We start from the raw sequence: 20,512 nt of genomic DNA, 5'->3' as shown, positions 1-20,512 counted from the left end.
GGTTATAAAAAATGCTGGAAAATACTTCATTCAAATAAGTTATGTTTTATTTACAGAAGGACTTTCTCCTATCTGGGGCCGAAGCTGAACCGAAGGACAGACCAAATGTTTTTAAATTTCTACAACATTTCAAGTTTTGTGAAGAAGAAATCTTAAGAATAGCGGAAAGAAATGTAAATGTTTTTCATGAAACTGAAAATAGTTTTGAAATAAAAAACTTGATATAAAACTATTAACTTTTAACTTTTCTTTTAAAGTCTAGTCACTGAGAGCTAATTACCTAAAGATCTACTTAAAAAATTGAGGATTAGTGTTAGTTATTCTACATTAGTTTTTAAACCATCTAATAAATTTTGATATGTCTTCATGCTTTAAGAAAAAATTTTAAGTTTTACTATTCTAGTTCTAATTTTATAAAACATTCACAAAAGTATGCTAGATTTGGTTATATTTGTTTTTTTTTATACATTTCAAAAATTTTAAAGTATTCTTAACTTCTTCAGTTTTTGTAATATTTAAAATTGTTCAAAGGTTTTTTGTAATAACAGTTAAAAATAAAACAAATTTATTTCATAAAATCAAATTCATATATATTAAGGATGTTTAAACCTTAAATAATTTAGATAACAAAAAAAAAACAAATGAAAGTAAGTAAACTTTATTAATATGTTAAACATTCATTAATTGTTTTTGTCATCGTAAAACTATCTTCAAAGTAGTTTCTTTAATTACATTTTAAAAAACTCGTTAGAACCTAAACTATTGAGTTAAGTTGCTGATGTTCAGTACGCGTGTAATTAGATATATAATACGAAAAAAAACACCATATCAAAATGTAGTAAAATAGTTTATATAGAATTCAAAAGTAAAGAATTTTATAATCAAATAACGAAAATTTGTAAGAATTTTAGTTCCTCTCATAGTTATTAACTTTAGAATATTAAGGTTAAACAAAAAAAGTATCTTATAAAACTATAAAAGAAAGGCTTTTAAAACTTCGAAACTAAAGTCTACATTAGATCAAACATTATTTACTTTTGATTTTTCAAGCAAAAAAACTAACAATTTATACTTTTTTAGCTTTTAAAAAGCTATTAATATTTATTTAATGATAAAAATTAAGAACAAAAAAAAATAATTGAAATTACAAATGCTTGCCTAAAGCTACAATACATTACAGTTATCTTTATATATAAATTTATTTTTACATAAATTTTTGTAGAGTGTTTACAAGGTCTAGTGATACAAGGTTTCAAGTATCGTTCGAAAATTAGATTTTTTTATACTAAAGTAAATAAAACAAAAGATACTTAATCCACTTTTCTCTTTTGGAATTAAAAAAAATCATTGTTTCAGACATACAAATTAAATAAACTTGAAATTTTAAGCAAATTTTTTTAATTAAAGTTTTTTATACGAGAATACATATGAATAGATAAAGTAAACGCAATAAACAATTATTTTTTAACAAACCGTTTTTTAACTGGTTTTCCCGTTTAGTTGATATAGGAGCAAAGAAAATACTTTAATATAACTTAGATTGTTACTTAACTTTCAAGTCGGAATAAACTTTGAAAAAGTTTATGTTGACCAAAAAGTTAGTTTTTCTACAAATTTATCACTACGACTAATTTCTTTTCAATTACAGTTAATAAAAGAATAACTGATGTGTTTTCGAATTTTAAAGTTGAAGTATTATTTTTGGTATAATAACAAAAAGTACATATCTGACTACAATCCTTATAAAGTTTGTAGTCCAATATATATGCATGTAATAACATTAAGAATAATTATTAGTTTTTAATAGTGTTAAATATGTAGATAAAAATTATTAGGTATTTAGATTGTAAACTTTCCACCTAGCTCAAAAATTACTATGAAGTGTTTCTTTTTTAAAAAATTTTTGTTAAGCTATAAATTTAGTTTAATGTGATTTCAAAGTTTTGAATAATGTAAACATTTTTGTAAATGAGGTAATAAAATAGGTATTATTAAAAACGTTCAAAAAAACATTAAACAAGTAGTAATACTAAATGTTTGTGAATTATTAGTTTTGAATGCGTTTTGTTAAAACCCAAAAATAGTATAACTAAATTTTGTGTTTAAAGCCATCATTTTTGTGTTTAAATCTTATAAGAAGCTAGAGAAAAGGGAATTTAGCTTAATTTTACGTCTTTATTCAAAATCTGGACACATGTTGAAATTAGTTTTAACTTGTATTACCTTTTTTTTCTTAAACTTCACCAAATTTATTTGCTTATCGTCTGCATGAGACATGTTGTAAATTTTGTTATTAAAATTTCTACTCAAAACTCAAAGTAAATAGTTTACAAAAATATAATCTAATTTTAAAAATATTTTATATTATAATATGTTTTGGTTTTAAGAAAACAAATAGAGAGATCTCAACTGCTGGAGGAGAAGTAATATATTTATTCTTTCAAAAATTTATTTTACAAACTAAGTTTCGGTCAAAGACCTCTTCAGTGCTTAAATAAATCTTATTCAAATAGAAACTATATCTTACTATTTATTCTATTTGAATAAGATTTATTTAAGCACTGAAGAGGTCTTTGACCGAAACTTAGTTTGTAAAATAAATTTTTGAAAGAATAAATATATATTTTATATTATTTCAAAAATAAAACAGAATTTTATTCATTTTTATAATTTTAGAAAGCAAGGTATAACTTAGTTTTAGTGACTCAACTTGATAGATTTAGAAGTTTTTAAAATTGTTAAAGGCCTAACTTTTGTTAGAAAATTGTGATTAAAAAAAATAAAAAAATTGATTTTCTGAACTTGCAGATAAAAAATGTATTGTTTTTTGTTTGTTGTAAATAATTCAAAATACTACATGAGTGGGTCCTACTCTGTATTCTCATACAAACCCTTTTACTTCCTTCCATCTAAAATTATAAAAAAAGCATTAAATATACTTTTCAAGGTTCCAGTAAATAAGATTTTACAAATGATTCACAAAACATAATTAGTTTTAAGATATAGTTTTTTTTTCAAACCTGATTACAATCATTTTAATAATAACAACAAAATAGACAGTATTCTTTCCTTTATTGCACAGACATATGTTTCTGTGTGTTAACAAATTAAATTACTTCAACGGAGCTCTGTAAAGAAATAAACATTGTAAGGAAAGAATATAAGCTAAAGTAGTTATATGTATGTATTTATTAAAGATAAAAACTAATACTATAGATTACTGTATTGTAGATTAATAGTCCAGTGAACTAGTTTCACTTGGAACTTTATTAACAAAATCTTATTTAAATCTTTATTTTATAAATTAAAGTAGTTATAACTACTAATTACTTTAATTTCATGAGTTTCATCTTATTAAATACGAAACTTTTACTATATTGAAAACCATTAAGCCCAAAGTTCTTTTTAAAAATTACAAACAGTTTTTATAATAGTTATTGGAACTTTTAAACACAATACTTGTAATCAAGATAAAATAGTTTTTATAAAGTCACAAGATTAATTACTAACAGAAATTTAATGTTGGTAGGTAGCTAAAGCAATAATAACAACTGCGTTAGTATAAAATTACTCAATGAGTGATTTACTAAACATCATAAAACTTTTCAAATAAATTTTAAGCGTAAAAAAATTGTTATAAAAACTTTTACAGACACTTTTTTAGATAGAATAAAAAAATAACCTAATGTTAGAAATTTGTGAAACTAAAAAAAAAACTTTTTTTTTGTATCGATAAACTGTAAATAGCACTTTGTTATTTTTTATTTTGTAATATTAATACTTTATAAAATTAAAAACACCGTAAATTATATCGGTTTAATAGACTACTAAATATTTTGGTATTTTAGTTTATATAATAAATATTCTTTACGTATAAATTTGTGTCATATTATAATTTTCCTGTTATAAAATTAAAAAAAGTACACGGCTTTTTTTATTAAACTTTTATTACAATTATAATAAAACGATGGGTAACATGATTTCGTATAATTCATTTTTGTTTTATTTAATCTAAACTAATAAATATTTAAAGTAAAGTAAGTAAAATATCGATTTTTATAAAAACCAAAAACTTTTTCAATGTTTAACTAAGAAAAACTATCTCTAAACGATAACAAAATGTTCTTTTGCGTTAGAAATTACTTTCACACGAAAAAATTAAAAGATAAAAGTAAACAAACATGAACATATCTACAACTAGTATTTAGTTATTCTAACACAATCTTTTTAATACTTTAAGTAATATTTTAATTAATATTTGATCGAAATACACTACGATTAAGTACATTCCTTTACTTTGTACGACGTTATGTAAACTGTACGACGTTATGTACTAAAAGGCTATACTTAATACAACTATTTAAATTTATATTAAAAATAGACGTTATGTATCCTTTATCTTTCTAATCTAGAAATAGAATATCATCTATATTTTTAAGAGTAAATTTGTTTTATAGATAATCAACAGATAAACCACATAACAAAAACATATCACTAAACATGATTCAGGTTAAATAAATAGAAGTAGTTAATTACAGTTCTATGTTGGAAAATGTGATAAACAAACAAAATTTACTAAGCAGTTATTATAAACTAGTAATACTAAAGATTAAAAAAGGTTATAAACTTTTTTTATGACAAACTGTTTGTTTTTTTATGTAAAGGAACAAAAAAAAAATTATGAGTTTTTATTTTAGTGATTTAAAGATTTGAGTATGATAAAATAAGCATGTAAATCTGAAACGGTATTAAGAGTTAAATGGTAATACTTTTAATAGTGGATTTTAACTGTTAATAATTTCGGTTTTCTGACTTTAAGTAAAAAAAATTCTTTAAAAATACCTACTGTCCTTGAAAAATATCTTAGAACTTAGTATATTATACGTTTCCATGTTTTTAAAACAATTTGCAAGTATAACAAATAAAAATCTTATTAAAATAAAATGTACTTAATATCTATCTTCTATTTGAATAAAAACTTAATAAAATTAATGATGACCTCATTAAGCGAAACTTTATATACCAATTAAATTTTTAAGTAAATTATTGTTAGAATTTACTATATCTATTTAAGTCAAATTTCATTCCACAAGTTTAAATAAAATATTACGTAAAGAGTATTCATTTGAAAGAATTTCAAATAAACATGTTTCTTTTTAAACTTTTACTCTTTTTTAAATATAAAATAGTTAATTAATTTTTTTATATAATTAACAACAATAATATATTCTTACTCAAATTAACATTTTTAGATATAAAACAATAACTATTCTTTTTATATTAAATCAGGATGTTTTTATTTTTGTTTAACAAGGTCTAAAACAACCATTTTGTGATTTACTAAAGTTGTTTTTTGTCGGAAAGTTTTTTTATGATGATACATACTTAAATTTTAAAAAAGTTTTTATTAATGTTTTTTAGTTGAACATTGACTTTGATTGTTCTTAAAAATATACAATAGTTAAAAAACGTGCAAAAACTTTTATTGGAGATTTATGTTATGAATTATCCACTTATTAAATATTTATACATAAAAAATAACTTTAGTAGTGATAATTATTTTCGATAATGTTTGAATGTACAGAAAAAACAGAATATTTTAAAATAATTTTTCTGAATTATTTTAACTAAATGACAATATTCTTACCTTTAGGTTTCTACAATGACGATTGGTTTTAAACTTGGTTTTTTAAATTATTATTTTTTATTAACCTCTTGGTTAGGCTATACAGTGAACGTATATACTCATAAATAACATTCTGTCAAGCTGTATAACACATTGCTACTGAAGTATGTAAACAGTATAAGAATATTTTATGACAATATTAACTAAAACTGATCACACTACAGTATTTTAAATTTTTACAACTTTTTCTTATTTACAACATTCTTTTTATCCGCATTATCTTAAAAAATCTGAACTCTTACTCAACTTACTCTTACTTAATAAAATCTGAAATTTGTGTCTTAATCTCACCTCAAGGTCAAATATCGAGTAACGTCAACAAATTGGTAGATACAAGCTAAAAACTAAAATCCTATGACACTTTAAACTTAAGATATCCACCCCTCCTACTTCCTTTGCTGCCATACTAAGTAGTGAAAAATTACTAAAATCAGTATCGCCGATTTTGAAAACTCTGACTTATGCAATTACTTTCTTGCAAAACGATAATTGAAACTTACTGACAATAGTAGGTTAAATAAAATACGATTTTATTGGTAGTACTTTTAAAGTTATACAATAACAACCACTATTGAGACTTCGTTGTTATCAAAATTTATTTGAAGTCCTACTTTTATAAATCTTTAAACTAAATCTAAATTTAAAAAATAAGAGATATATTTTCATAACACGAAATAACTAATGCGTAGTAAAGTATAAATTTAAATTCATTTCTTTCATGCTGTTTTATGTTTTAGTTTTGATTTTATATTGTACAACACTTTATATTTTATACTTCATTAAGGTATCGTGAATCTTAAAATAATTTTTTTAACTCCTTTAGTAAATTTTTAACTATTGAAAAAAAAATTTTAATTTTGTATTTTAAGTTTTATCTTATTGTAAAGTAATATGCATAAGTTGAAATTCAGCAAGTAAAAAACGCATGCATTTCCACTATAATTCTACAGAAGAACTGTTCGTTCTGTTTTTAAGGCATTCAATTTCTTTTTTTAACTTCAGCATTTCATTATTTTGCTTTCGTACTTTCATTACAAGCACTAAACCAACTAAAGCAACCATTAGCGCTCCTCCCGCATAAAACACACTAAAATTCTCATAACCAAAATCATTTCTCTTCACAAGAGGCTCTGCTGCAGTCGAACTCGGCTTCAGGCATATATATCTCAGCTTCAACCTCATGTATTTTATGTGGTCGCTGACAACAAACAGCTTCCGCGAAGGCGCAAATAACCTGGCGTAGCTCGCGCCTTTCGTCTTGCTGTACGGCCTCCAAACGTACAAGTCTCCATGCAAGGTCTCGTTCCAGACGACGTTGTTGGTGAACATCTTGTGTTGCTTCCCGCTGCACCTTCTCACGTCCAACCCGATGTGGTACTCGTGAGCGCCGTAGTGGAACTGGCACTCTTTGTTATACCTGTCCGCCACGCTCCTCAGCGCGTCCACGTCATCAAAGTTGGTCAGCGGAGCCAGGATCTCCCCGTTTTCGGCACATCTTTCCTTCGCCTCGCAGTAAGACACCAAATCCTTGTGGTAGGTGAACTTTCCGGTCGGAGTTGTGACGGTTGTGCTGCAGCTAGGCATTGTTTTATGTAACTTAATGTACTAAAAAAAATGCAATATAAAAAAAAAGTTTAAAGGTGTTTTAATTCATTAATAAAAACTTATAACAGGGTTTTATTTGAAGACATGTGAAGGAAATAAATCATGAAAAATGTTTTGCCTTACTACTTATTTTTCTTATATTTTCAACTATGCTGCTTATGTAAAGCAAGTAAGTTTTTTTTCATCCTTTTTTGTTATTAAAATAGTGTTGCAGCTAGGCATTATTTTATGTAACTTGGTATTTTTAAAAAATTATGCACTATTATATGAAAATTTAAAGGTGTTTTACTTCTTTAATATAAACTTATAAACAAGGGTTAAAATTAAAAACATATGAAGGTAATAAGTGATGATAGTTGCTTCACTTTACTTCTTATTTTTGTTATGTTTTTAACAATGCTGCTTTTAAAAACCAAGTTAGTTTTTTTGTTTATCTTGTTTATTTTTAAAACAAAAGTCAAGTTGTATAGCACTTACTTTTTAGTTTGTAAAATTAGAAGTTTTTGAACTTTGTTTAATTTAGCTTTATTTTTTTATGATTCATTTTAATGAGAAACAAATTATGAGGAATACTTTAATATACTTCAAAAGTTCATTAATGAAGATAAAACCTGAACTGACTCAAACAGAATTCTTACAAATTTTTTCAATGGAAGTAAAATAGATGAATTAAACATGGTATATTTTAATTACGTAAATTATAAATAAAACCTTTTGTTTTTGAATTTTTAGTAATAGCTCTTTATACGTTATGGTTTTATGTAATTTTGGACATTAGTTTATTTAATTAATTTATGTTTTGTTTACAGAAGGACTTTCTCCTGTGTGGGCCGAAGCTGAACCGAAGGACAGACTAACGGATTTTAATTTTTTACAAAATTTTAAATATTGTTAAGAGAAAATTTGGAAAATAGCGAAAAGATATGTTTTTCATAGAACTAAACAATAATTTTAAAGTGAAAACTTTGAATTCGGTAAAATGGTTTGAACTTATTTTTTTGGTATACAACAGTGGCGTAGCTTGGTATTTTGGTCAGGAGGTGCGCAGTTTTTTTTTCTCAAAAAATTTCCTAAATTAAAACTTTTGTAGTTAGCTATAAAAAGATCTTATTATAATTAATATACTTGAAATAAATTCATTAAGTAAAATAAGTTCGAAGTAACTGTTTTAAAAAGTATTTATATATTACAAAATTAAACAATTAAAAATAAGTATAAATTTCATTAGAATTACTTATACTTGCACAAATGTTAGCTTACTAAACGAAAATTGTTTTTACTACTTACAGTAAACTTTATATCTTTAAAAATGAAAATATTCAATAAAACGAAGGCATCTGTTTTATTTACAAAAAATATCAATATCTTTAATATACAATACAACAGTGATAGCAACACCTCATTGCACATTATTTAAATAAAGTTACGCAGAAGTTAATAAAGACCAACTTTATAACTGTTATTACAATTTGTTACAACTTTGTAAACTAGTTAAAAGTATACTGTTTAATTTTAATCCATCTGATTGTATTTGTTTAAAATAAAAATCACAAACTAAGTATATTTCTCATAGGCTGACACGCTTTTTCTTGTATGTTTACAAAAATAAAAACTAGCAGTAGTCTTAACATTTATTGTAGCATAAAAAAAATTGTAAAATTGCTTAACTTTTCTTTAAGCGTGACGTATTTTGGTAAACTTTTTATGAGGTTATACTACAGCGGTGCACTACACTAATTACGTGCTTTTTAAGTCTAAATTTTTATGAAGTTAATGAAGTTGTAAAATTTTTCCTTATGGATTTTTTCATCAATACCGGTGCGCACTTTCTTTTGCGCACCGAATCAGTATACTGGGTAATTTTTCTAACTTGTCACTAATTGGTATTCAAAATTTCGTTTAATTTTTTGAATACAAGATAAATATAGCTGAAAAAAGGCAAATTAATAAAAAAAACAATAAAGGATAATAATACTACATTCTTATTTTTTGATTACTTTCTTTTCTTGGGTGGCACGCATGCGCCAGTGTCCCTCCCCACTCTACGCCCCTGGTATACAATTATTCCACCTACAATTCTACTTGATATTTAATTTAGAGATTGATTAATCGTTTTCTATTCTGTTATTTACTTTTTGACTTAGCTTCAATTTTTCAAACTATACTAATGTTTAAAAAAAATTCAGTATTTTTTTTTACTTTAAAGTTATCAGCACTCACAACAGTTAATATGTTGCATTTGCTTCTAATAAAGTTTTGTAAATATGTATAACTTTGTATTTTATATACAGTTTAAACATTTTAAACTCTTTTTAATGTTTGTAAATTTTGAATAATATTTTCTATTGTTATTAATTATTTGTAATTATGTATCAAGTATTAACTAAAGGATAATAAATGAAAAATAAAAATGAATTTTTTGAATTTAATGTTTATTGATTTTAAAAAACCCAAATTACAACAGTTACTTTAACAAACATAAGTAAAGCTTTTATCTACTTCTAAAACACTTACTTGTTGTTTATGTCATCGTAAAACATTCTTAGAAATGGTTATATTTTTCACAACTACTTTTGGTTAGCTTTAAAAAAAAGTAAGTACTTATTTACTTTGACAATGTTTAGCAACTATGTAATTACAAAAAAAGTTAATTAGAATTTAGTAGAATGTGTTAATCAATTTTATTAATTCAAAAGTAAAAAAAGTATAGACTTTCATTTAATTTAAAAAAAGTTTTGGGTACGTTTGTAGCGCATAATTTAAAAAACTAAGGAAAAACAAACAAAAACAATTATTGCTGAATTTCTTAAATAAAAAACTATACTACAAATATTTAAAAGGTTTTGAAATTAAAGGCTAAACTAAAAAAAACAGCACTCTTTTAAAATAAACAGTTGTCATTTAAAAATTATAAAAGAATTAAAACACTTTCTTAATTTTAAAAAACTTTAATGATAAAAATACTTTTAAGTTGCATCCCATGTACTAGAATAATCTGTGAAAACTATTTTAAGTACTTTATAGTTAATAAGCTTTAAAAACAGTTATTAACATAATACAAATTTTAATAAAGTGGCTTTTATTATAGTATTAAGTCTAAAAAAAACAATAATACTCTAGTTTACTTTAAAAAAACAATAACATAAGCCTACTTAACTTTGACACTGTTTCACTCATTGTACGTTAATCTTTTTTAATTTTCTATAATACAATGTCATCTGATTAACAATAAACTATTTGTTACAGTGATTAAGAGTTTAACCATGCCACTTGACTTATATTATCATTAAGTAGCAACTAAAACACCAATTTTAGAATCTTTTAAAGCCTAATGTAAATTAGTTTTTTACATAATACTTTTGGCTCAAATTAACAATTTAGCTAAAATTTTTATACAAGAGAAAAAACTTTTTATATAACTAAGTCATTTTGCAATAGCTTCGTAGACTTAGAGAATACATTTAAACTAAAATTTTTGAACATTTAACTGGTTTGCATAAATCAGTTTTATTGTAGATTAAAATAATACCAAATAAAGGTTATTAGCATAACTGAAAATGACTTGACAAAAATAAATCAGCCTGCAATAAAAAACCTATGAACTACTAACTAAATAGATAAGATACTCCTACTAGGTTTGAAAAAATCTATTTTTTAACTTACGTATGAGAGCGGGTCAGAATGGCACGGCGTCAATATTACACGGAGGTTCACTTTAGTACGGCACTTTAGCACGAAGGGTCAATATTGCACGACGTCTGTTTAGCACGAAGGTTCACTTTTGCACGCTGCGTCACTTTTGCACGGCGTTGTTTTAGCACATAACGTCATTTTAGCACGATGCGACACTTCTGCACAGCGCAAACACCTTTTGCACGGCATCAATTTAGACCAGGCGTCATTCATATTTGCACCGTTTTTGTACTGTATTTGGTTGGAGAGTTTTTATATATTTTTTTTGCACTGTGCGTTGTTTTCAAACAAACCAAACCTTTTTAAAAATTTATTCAAAAAATTCAAAAGTACATATTTAATTATAAATATTTAGAACTCTTTGATATATAAAACACGTATTTAAAGTTTTAATTTAAAAGTTGAAGTAAACATCCATTTAATTCGTAGGAATTTCAAGCTTAACTTACAACTTTATTTTGAAATCACTTTAATTCTTTTTTTACTTTTTCGGTAAAGCCGTAAAAGTATATATAGCAAATTTTTATAAACAAATTTGACTAAAATGATTAAACAAACATTAGTTCGTTTTTTTTTTCAAATATGTTTACTGGTAAAGATATATAAATAAATAATTGTTAATTTATGTTTTTATACAACTTGTTATAGAAAAATATGAATTTGAGTCAATTCAAACATAAAACTCCACGCATAAGCCCACGAATTTGGTGGTATCTTATCACTTTTATCTTTGTTTTTTTATTTCAACATTGTTACTTTTTATCTTGCACGCTCTACATCTGATGTCAATGTGCAAGTATAAGTTCTGAACCAGTAAATTGTACGAGCAGCCATTTGTTACAGCACAACTAGAATATTATAATCGTATTACAACTAATCGTATTATAATTTTTCTAGATTGATAAATTTAGAATTAAAGTTTTATTTTGTTTATTTTATTTTGTTTTTTTTTTACACATAAATGCTAGTTTTATTTTAAGTTTAGCCTAATGTCTTCTTGCATGTTTATGTAAAAAAAGTTACAGATTTTTTTCAACTGATGACATCTTCAAATAATTTACTTCAAACGAGTGAAACATAGCTTTGTTAGAAAGCTTTAAAATTTGAATAAGTTATATTATTTGTATATTAAATTTTAAGTGCAACAAATTGATTTAAGCTAATGTCTTAATGTTTTATGCAGATAACCTTTAGTATAACTAATTAAATTTCTACATTTAATTTTCGTTATATTAAAGTGGTTAGTTTGCAATATGTTATAAAAAATACATACAACTTAATATTTAATATAGTATATTAGAATTCTATATATTTTTTTACTTACCATAATACTATATTATAATTTTAGTTATATGATATTTAGTATGTACTATAAAATGTGTCTGTGGAGTACGATTCAATAACCGAAAGGTTCTTCATATCGTACACCAAAACTTTGGACCAAATATTTTTAGCGTTACTTTTGTTGTTCGATAAACTATGTAATTGTAAATTTATATTTTAAACTTAGATCCTGGTAAAGAAATAAGTTAAACACAAATTTGTAAAATTGAATATCAATATTAAAATTAGATAAACAATATAAAGAGGAGATTTTACCCACTGAAACCCACTGCGCTTAGAGTTTACTTTCCTATAAATTATAAAGTATTGAATTTCAGCTGTAAGTTTTACTTGACGTATGAAAATAATACAGTATTTCTATGACAATTGTAGAGGTACCTTTTACACCAAAAATGTTCAAAATGTTTACTATATGATTTGCATTGTATTAAAAGCTTAATTTGGTTCAATAATTACATTATAAAGTTAAGGATTTAAGAACATACTCTTTGGTTAAAAAACTTTGAATTTGTAATTTACAATTATATATATATTGAAAATCTATGAATTAAGTTTAAAGATAAATAATTTTTCAAAGTTTTTAAAGTTTTAAGTTTATTAGACTGGTTTTAAGAAGTTATATTAAAGAACTTGATTCAATTTATTATAAGGAAACAAGTATAAAAGTAGCAGAAACTAGCATACATTACAATTATACATCCTAAACATGAACTAGCATATTTTCTAAATCAGAAACAACTTTTCGCAAAATACTCATAAATATGCTTAAAAAAACGGTAAAATAATATTAAGATATCTTGTTTTGCTTGTTTTTCACACTAAGTCTTGAAAAAATACGCGGCGAAATGTAAAAAATATGCTGACAAAATTTATTTAATAAATACTTTGACTAACAACTAGTTACTTTACTTTTTTTGCATATCTATTTTATACTTAAAACATATGTAAATTATTTTGCTAACAGTTTTCGTGATTTTTGTTATAATTATTTATTCTGTCGAAAGTTTGTTTAAAAAAAAGTTTTTTTGTTATGAAATGCGCTAACGTATCTTGTCTGCTTTTGGAAAATATAAAGAAAAAAGTAGTTGAAGTAAACAAACTTAAATATTTATTAGCAATTAAATTTAACTACACGCCTTTTTTAGAAATTTGAATAAAATACTGATTTTGTTAAATTATTCTTGATATTTTCAAACAAAAAAAAAGACAAAGATTTCAACAACAAAATTTTCCTAGATACATTTAACACGTCATAAGTAACTTAATTCTGAAAAACTAAGCTATAAAAAAGTTACACAAAACTAAATAAAAAATATTACATATTACTACTTGTTTCACAAAGAGCATATATTTTAAAGCAAATCATGATGCAATCTCTTGTTCCAGTAGAATATTTTAATTATTATGTAAGTTGGTTTTATATTTAGATATGGTAAATAAAACTTACAATTTTTAAATGAATTATAAACCGTTTTAATTCTAACACGAATATAACTAACAATACTTTTATTCGTACAAGTTAAGAACGAAATAGTTTGTAATAGAACTTTATAAATAGTATATTAATACAAAGTAAAAAAAAATCTTTTAAAGTAAAAAAGTGCAAAAAAAGTTTTAGTTTTTACTTTAACAAACACGTAAAGGATTAACTCTTTTTATGATAGTTAAGTAAAAAGAATGCAGTCTTACACCCATCAGATGATAGTTTAACAAGTTTTTATTAATTAAGTTATTTTAAGTTTGTACGTAAATAAGTTGCATTGTTTAATCACAGGTAAAGTTTAGTATAACAGTTTTATTCTATTACAAACAATTTAAAAGGAAATTTCATTTCCTTGTAAAAGTAGTATACATTTCCTATTTCATGTATACTAATTGAGTATTTCTATTTTTAGTAAAATTTATTATAGTTCGTTTCAACTATTATAAATGAGTAAAAAAATGACAGTCTTAAACTTTTATTTCTCCTCATTTTAACTTACTATTTATGTTCCTAACAGGTGGAAGCTAACGAAGCTCTCCAAAGAGAACTATTTGACTCGAGAGGTCAAAACAAATCATCCAACGCTGCCCATGTGCGTCTTATCCTGGCGAAAAAAGAAGACGAGAAAACGATAGTTGAGTTGAGAAGATTACTGAAAGAAGAACAGGCGAAAAACAGGGTTTCTCAGGATAGGGCGCGGGGTACTACCAGCGAATTGGTTAAATACATCCGGGGTAGTGCTCAGTGGGTAGCTAAAGTGAATGAGTTGACCTCTGAAAACCAAAGATTGAGAGAAGAAAAGTTTGTTATGTTTTTATACTAGTAAATGGTTAAATGAAAATTAATCTCGTAGATGGTAAAACATTTTCATAACTTTTGGACTTACAAAGCTTTAGTAAGTATATTATAAACCGTTTTAAAACTAAAATTAACAGGGAAGTAGTCAAGACAGAAGTTTCTGCTTTAAAAAAGACCTTGACTGAGGAGCAACAAAGTGTCGTTGTTTTAAAATCAAAGTTAGCAGATAAGGAAAGAGAAACTAGAGTGGTGGAAGAAAATCTAAAAAACAAAGAAGGTTTCATAAAGGTGCAAGATGTACTGCTAAAAAGCTTGAAGGTAGAATGCGTATCTGCTAAAGAAAAGGTTGAGCAGTTTAGTTCGGTTATGAAAAAGCAAGACGTGCAGCTGGAAAAGCTAAGGGGAGATTGTACGTCTTTGAATAAAAACATAAAGCAGGTTAATTTCGACATGGAAGAGCTTTCAGTAGATTGTGAAGAAAAGAAAAATACTATTAAAAATCAAAGTATGCAGATAAAAAGCTTAAGGATGGATTTTTTAAAATTACAAAAAGAATTGGATAAAAAAAATCTTGAGATTTTGCTACAAAAAGATGAAGTGTACAAGTTAGTTCACATAATGTGATTTAAAAATTTAAACTAAAACAATGAAAATTTAAATTAAAAGCTGCATAATTTTACTTAAAATAATAATATTTTCTAAGTTAACTATTTAAAGTAAATGAAAAAAAGTTTTATTTATCACAAACTTTAAAAAATAATTAAATCGTAAATAAATTGTATAAGCATATTTAACATACATTGAATGCAAAAATAATCATTTGTTTATCAAACTAAGGCTTCAACGACAGTTGGACAACTTCAATAAAAATTACAAGAACATGCTTGACAAAGCAGCAAATGATTCAAGGATCAAAATTAATTTGCTGGAGTTTGAAGTAAACAAACTAAATATGGATATAGACTACGCTAACGATAAGAATTTAGAACTTTTGCAAAAACTAGTAAGCTATTTTTATGATATTGAAATAAAAAAAAGAAAATTTAATATACTGAGGTCATGCTTTGACATTTAATTTAAAAGTACTCTATTTATTAACACTAAGAAGTAATACCATTTTTTTAAATCAACTCTGCTATTAATAATGTTATAAACATTTATGGTGAGAATATAAAATATATTGAATATTGAAAATTAATACTTTTTATAAATATAGGAAAACGAACAGCGAAAGTCTAAAGGCTGCATTAGTGAGTTGATTTTTCATTATGTATAATTAAGACATAAAGAAAAATCGTTATCATTTATAAATACAATTAATAATGAAAATTGTAAGTTTTTTTAAGAATATAAAAGTAACAAAAAACTAACTAAAAAGTTAGTAGATTGAGATTTATTTTGCAAAGTAAAGTTTGAAGCTAAAGTAAACAAAAATTTATAAAGTTGTAAAAATTTAATATTTTATCAACTTTTGCTTACAGGACGTTGCTTCAAATTCTGGTAAAAGTTCAACTTCTTACGTTTTATGTTGTTGTCTTGTTCATTTCTGTTGATGACATGAGGAGTTTCAGGCTGTTTGTTTATTTCAAGCGGAAGATAAGAATAAAAGAAACTAAGTCGTCTCTTGGGTTAAATTTTCAAATAGTTTTGGCCAAATAAGCTTCTTTTTTCCTCTCGCTTTGTTTAAAGCTCGTTTCTTTTGAAATAGCCTACAAATCACATTTATTGTTGTGTAATGAAAAGGGTGTCGTAAAATTGTTCATAAAACTTTGTTTGTAGAACATTGCAAAACTTAGCACATTTGTGGCTTTAACTTGAATATTTACCTTGACAAGACGATCACTCAGCAAAAAATCAACAAAAACTCTTTTGAGCTCCAACGAAGTCAGAGAGGATCATTTATGACAGCAATTCAGTTTGCTTTAGTCGACTTGATTCATATCCCGCCTAAAGCCTCTGTTAAAGAAGAATTAGTTTACCAGAACGATTTCTCCGCATTATATCTAAAGTTAATTGTACGATGCACGGGTAAATATTAATTTTTCAATGTTGTAAACCAATCAAACTTAATTAACTTTGCATTTATACTATGTTGAAGGCTAAGCACAATGAAACAACCAACTTTCATAAAGATTTATCTATTGAAGATTTACTTACTAGATTTTTTATTATCTCCATCCACATAATTTTTTATGGAAAGGCATACTTCACTTCTAACCTGGTGTTTCTTCTTGAAGTTTATTTCTATTCATTTCTTCATTCAATTTCTACAAGGATAAACTAAAAGTAAATAGTAAGAAGAATGAATCTAAACTAGTTTTGAACAGATAAAAATAAAGTACCTCGTGTGCAAACCGTTGTTTACTGTTTATATTAGAAACTAATAAATAAAGTTTTTTTTTTACTATTATAACTTGTTTATCTTTTCTTTATATTATATTTTTATACTTTTTATTAAAAAGCTATCAGTTTTAGATATTTGTAAGAAAACTAAAAAAAGTTTTTAATAAGATTATATATCGGTAAAAACAATCAAAAACTTGTAGATCTTACTTTAGTTCTAATTTAATTTGTTTCAAAAATAGTTAAGCTAACTCTGATTAACGTTAAAAGTACATATTTACTATGAAAATTAAAATAACCTATAAGTCTACAAATAGTTCCTTATACAATTTATTAACACCAACAAAATACTTTTTTTTCTTTAACAAAAACTAAAGTCAATTGAAATGTTTATCAAAAGTCTATTCAAACTATGTCACTAGTGCTTTTCACTACATTGATTGAAACAACAAGGATTAATCATTACAACTAACAACATTAGTTTTTAACATGTTTTTTTTTAATGACTTTGTTTGTACCTATTGTAAATTATTAGCTTTAAAAAAGTCACTTCTACTTTTGATACAAGTCTTTATTATTTATATAAAACATTTTTAATACAACTTTAAAAAGTTTGTATAATAAAAATTGGGGTTTCCTAAGCTAACCTTCATAACAACCGCCCCTTGGCAAAAACGGGAGGCTGAAGTTTCGTAGATATTCAAAATCAGACATTCGCATTTTTGAAATTTTATTTCAAAAATCAAGCTATAATCAAGTTTTCGTAAAAAATTGATGAAGCTTACAATTCTTTTTCAGTTTAGACAAAAAACATCTTCCACGGTTTTTCTTGCTTTGTAGATATTACCTTTTTGATTTAGATTAAAGAAAAACATCAAAAAAAATTTTTTTTGACCTCAAAGTTCAACTTATTTTTTTCTTATATATTCTATATAAAGCAACTAAGTTTCGTAAAAAATTGCTGGAGTTTATAACCCTTATTCAATTTAGACGAAAAACATCTTAAACGATTCGTTTTGCTTTGTAGATATCACGTTTTTGGTTGAATAAAAACATCAAAAAAAAAACAATTTTTTTGACCTAAAAGTTCAACTTTTTTTTGTTTATTCTATATAACACAACTAAGTTTCGCAAAAAGTTAATGAAGCTTACAATTCTTATTTAGTTTAGACAAAAAACATCTTAAACGATTTGTCTTGCTTTGTAGGTATCACATTTTTGGTTGAATAAAACCATCAAAAAAATTTTTTTTTTGACCTCAAAGTCCAACAAATTTTTAACTTGTTTATTCTATATAAAGCAACTAAGTTTCGTAAAAAAATAATGAAAACTACAATTCTTATAGCAATTTACACCTAAACACAAGTTGAAACTTATTCAAAAAGTAGAAAGTAAAAAAAAGGAAAAAACTATTTTTAGTTTAAACACACAAACAAAGCAGAAAGGAATGCTGAAAAGGTGTTGTTTTCATTATAATAATAGACTATTCATTTTTAATATACTGAAACATTATGACCAACAATTATACAAATAAATACTCAAGACACACGATTCAATTTGCTAAATATATTTAAAGCAGTTCTTATCAGTAGAGTGAGTACAAAGCTAACAAGAGATAAGATTTTACAAACTTATATATTTGTAACCAAATGCATATTTTGTTCTTTTTAAATGGCCGTCAGGGGGCGTTAGACGATTTTCCATCAAATCACACGATAAAACTTTAACAATTTTTGTTTTTGCGCTCATTAGCCTCTAGCTCGCGCACTACGCGCAGCTCGATTATGTTGTTATTTATTTTTGTTTTTGGCTTAGTTAGCCATAAGATCGTGCAGAAAGCACGCCAATTTTAAGAACTTAAGACACTGATTGAATTTAAGAACTTTGTTATGATTGTCATTCCTTAAGAACTTTATGTTTATTTGTATTATTGTATTGTGCTCAGTTAAGCCATAAGACCGTGCGAGAGGCACACAAGTTGATTATAAGAACATTTTTAATTGTTTTCATTTTATAAGATCTTAATATTTATTTGCATTATCGTATTATATTGTGCTTAGTTAAGCCATCGTTATGCATGAAGCACGACATACATTAAGACTCTGTATTATTGATAGCATTATTAGTAAGACCTATTTTGTATTTAAGATTGTGACATTCAGACAGTTTAAGAACATTATTAAGACATTTTAATTTGTAGACAATTTGGTGTTTACTTGTTGTGTTTATATTCGCAGTTTTATTCTACTGATAAATTGGCTGCCTTATCACTTCTACTTTCATTTACATTAAAATCACATATTCAATAAATTCACTTCATTAAAGAAATTATTCATAATAAGTTTATTACATTCTTATTAAAAATTAAGTTAAACCTAATGAGTAAGGTAAATTCAGTAAAAGCCTTAAAAGCTAAACGCTCAAAGCGTTTATCACAAAAAAGGGGACTTCCCCCAATTAAAGGTAGTTCCTACAGGTCGAGGACTACATAGTAATCAAGTAATTATAAAGTAATCAAAAGGTCGATAAGAAACAATAACAATTAGTAACAACTTAGTCTAAAAAAACTTAGATTACTTACATTATGTTTACTTTGTAGTGAAACTATACACTAATATAATGACGATAACACGACTTATAAAGTGAAACGAAAATAACGAAACAGTATAATAAAAATGTTTTTGCTTACATAACACAGTTTCCTTAAAATACAAATAGCTTCCAGTTTAATTAAATCGAAAACATTACTACATTAATTATTTTTAACCAGGTAAAGTTATAATTATTTGTACAATAAGAGTTATTTACTAAAAGTTCTACAACAGACGAACGTTTAGAAGCATTTAGAGTTTTAAGCGGTATATCATTATTCTTTTCCGAATAACAAAAGTTCTCTTCACCCTTGGGACATGTTCTTTTATTCTTTTTCTGAGATGTCTTTTTGTCAATCCGAAATAGCTTGCTTTACAAAAGCAGCTAAGTTGGTAAATTACCATACTTTTATTCAAGTTGGATATCGGATATTTCCTCCTGTTGTTATTAGAAGTTTAAACGTGAAAACAGTTCTCGGAATTGATGCAAAATACGTAGATATAATTAATTGTTTTATTTTATTTTTTAACATTACTGCACTTTTATTACAAATGGGAGTTTTAAGGTCACCAAACAAACTTTAGGTCCAAATGTCTTTTCTTTATCTAAACTTTTTTAAAGTTTACTAATTAATTTCTTAATTAACTATTTTAGGTACCCAAACAACTTTTTTATTTTAAATTTAAGATATTTAAATAAGAAAGTACAAAAGTAGAATAAATCTACGTTGGTAATATGTTTTCTTTCATTAAAAAAATCAAGTTTAGTATTGTTAATCTACAAACGTGTTTTTATTTAATCATGACGTGTATATGATCCAAAACACGTTTTCAAATAGTGGTTATATTGTTTTGACATTGGTCACTTTATTACGCATAGTAATTTAATTAAACTTTGAATATATGTGCTTGTTACTGACTCTTGATGCATGTTAGTATTAACTAAAACTTTATAAAAAACTATCGGAA

Source organism: Thalia democratica, chromosome 8 (assembly GCF_965202585.1).
Source record: "Thalia democratica chromosome 8, ktThaDemo2.hap1.1, whole genome shotgun sequence".
Lineage (NCBI taxonomy): Eukaryota > Metazoa > Chordata > Thaliacea > Salpida > Salpidae > Thalia > Thalia democratica.
Note: the sequence above shows the minus strand (reverse complement) of the source record.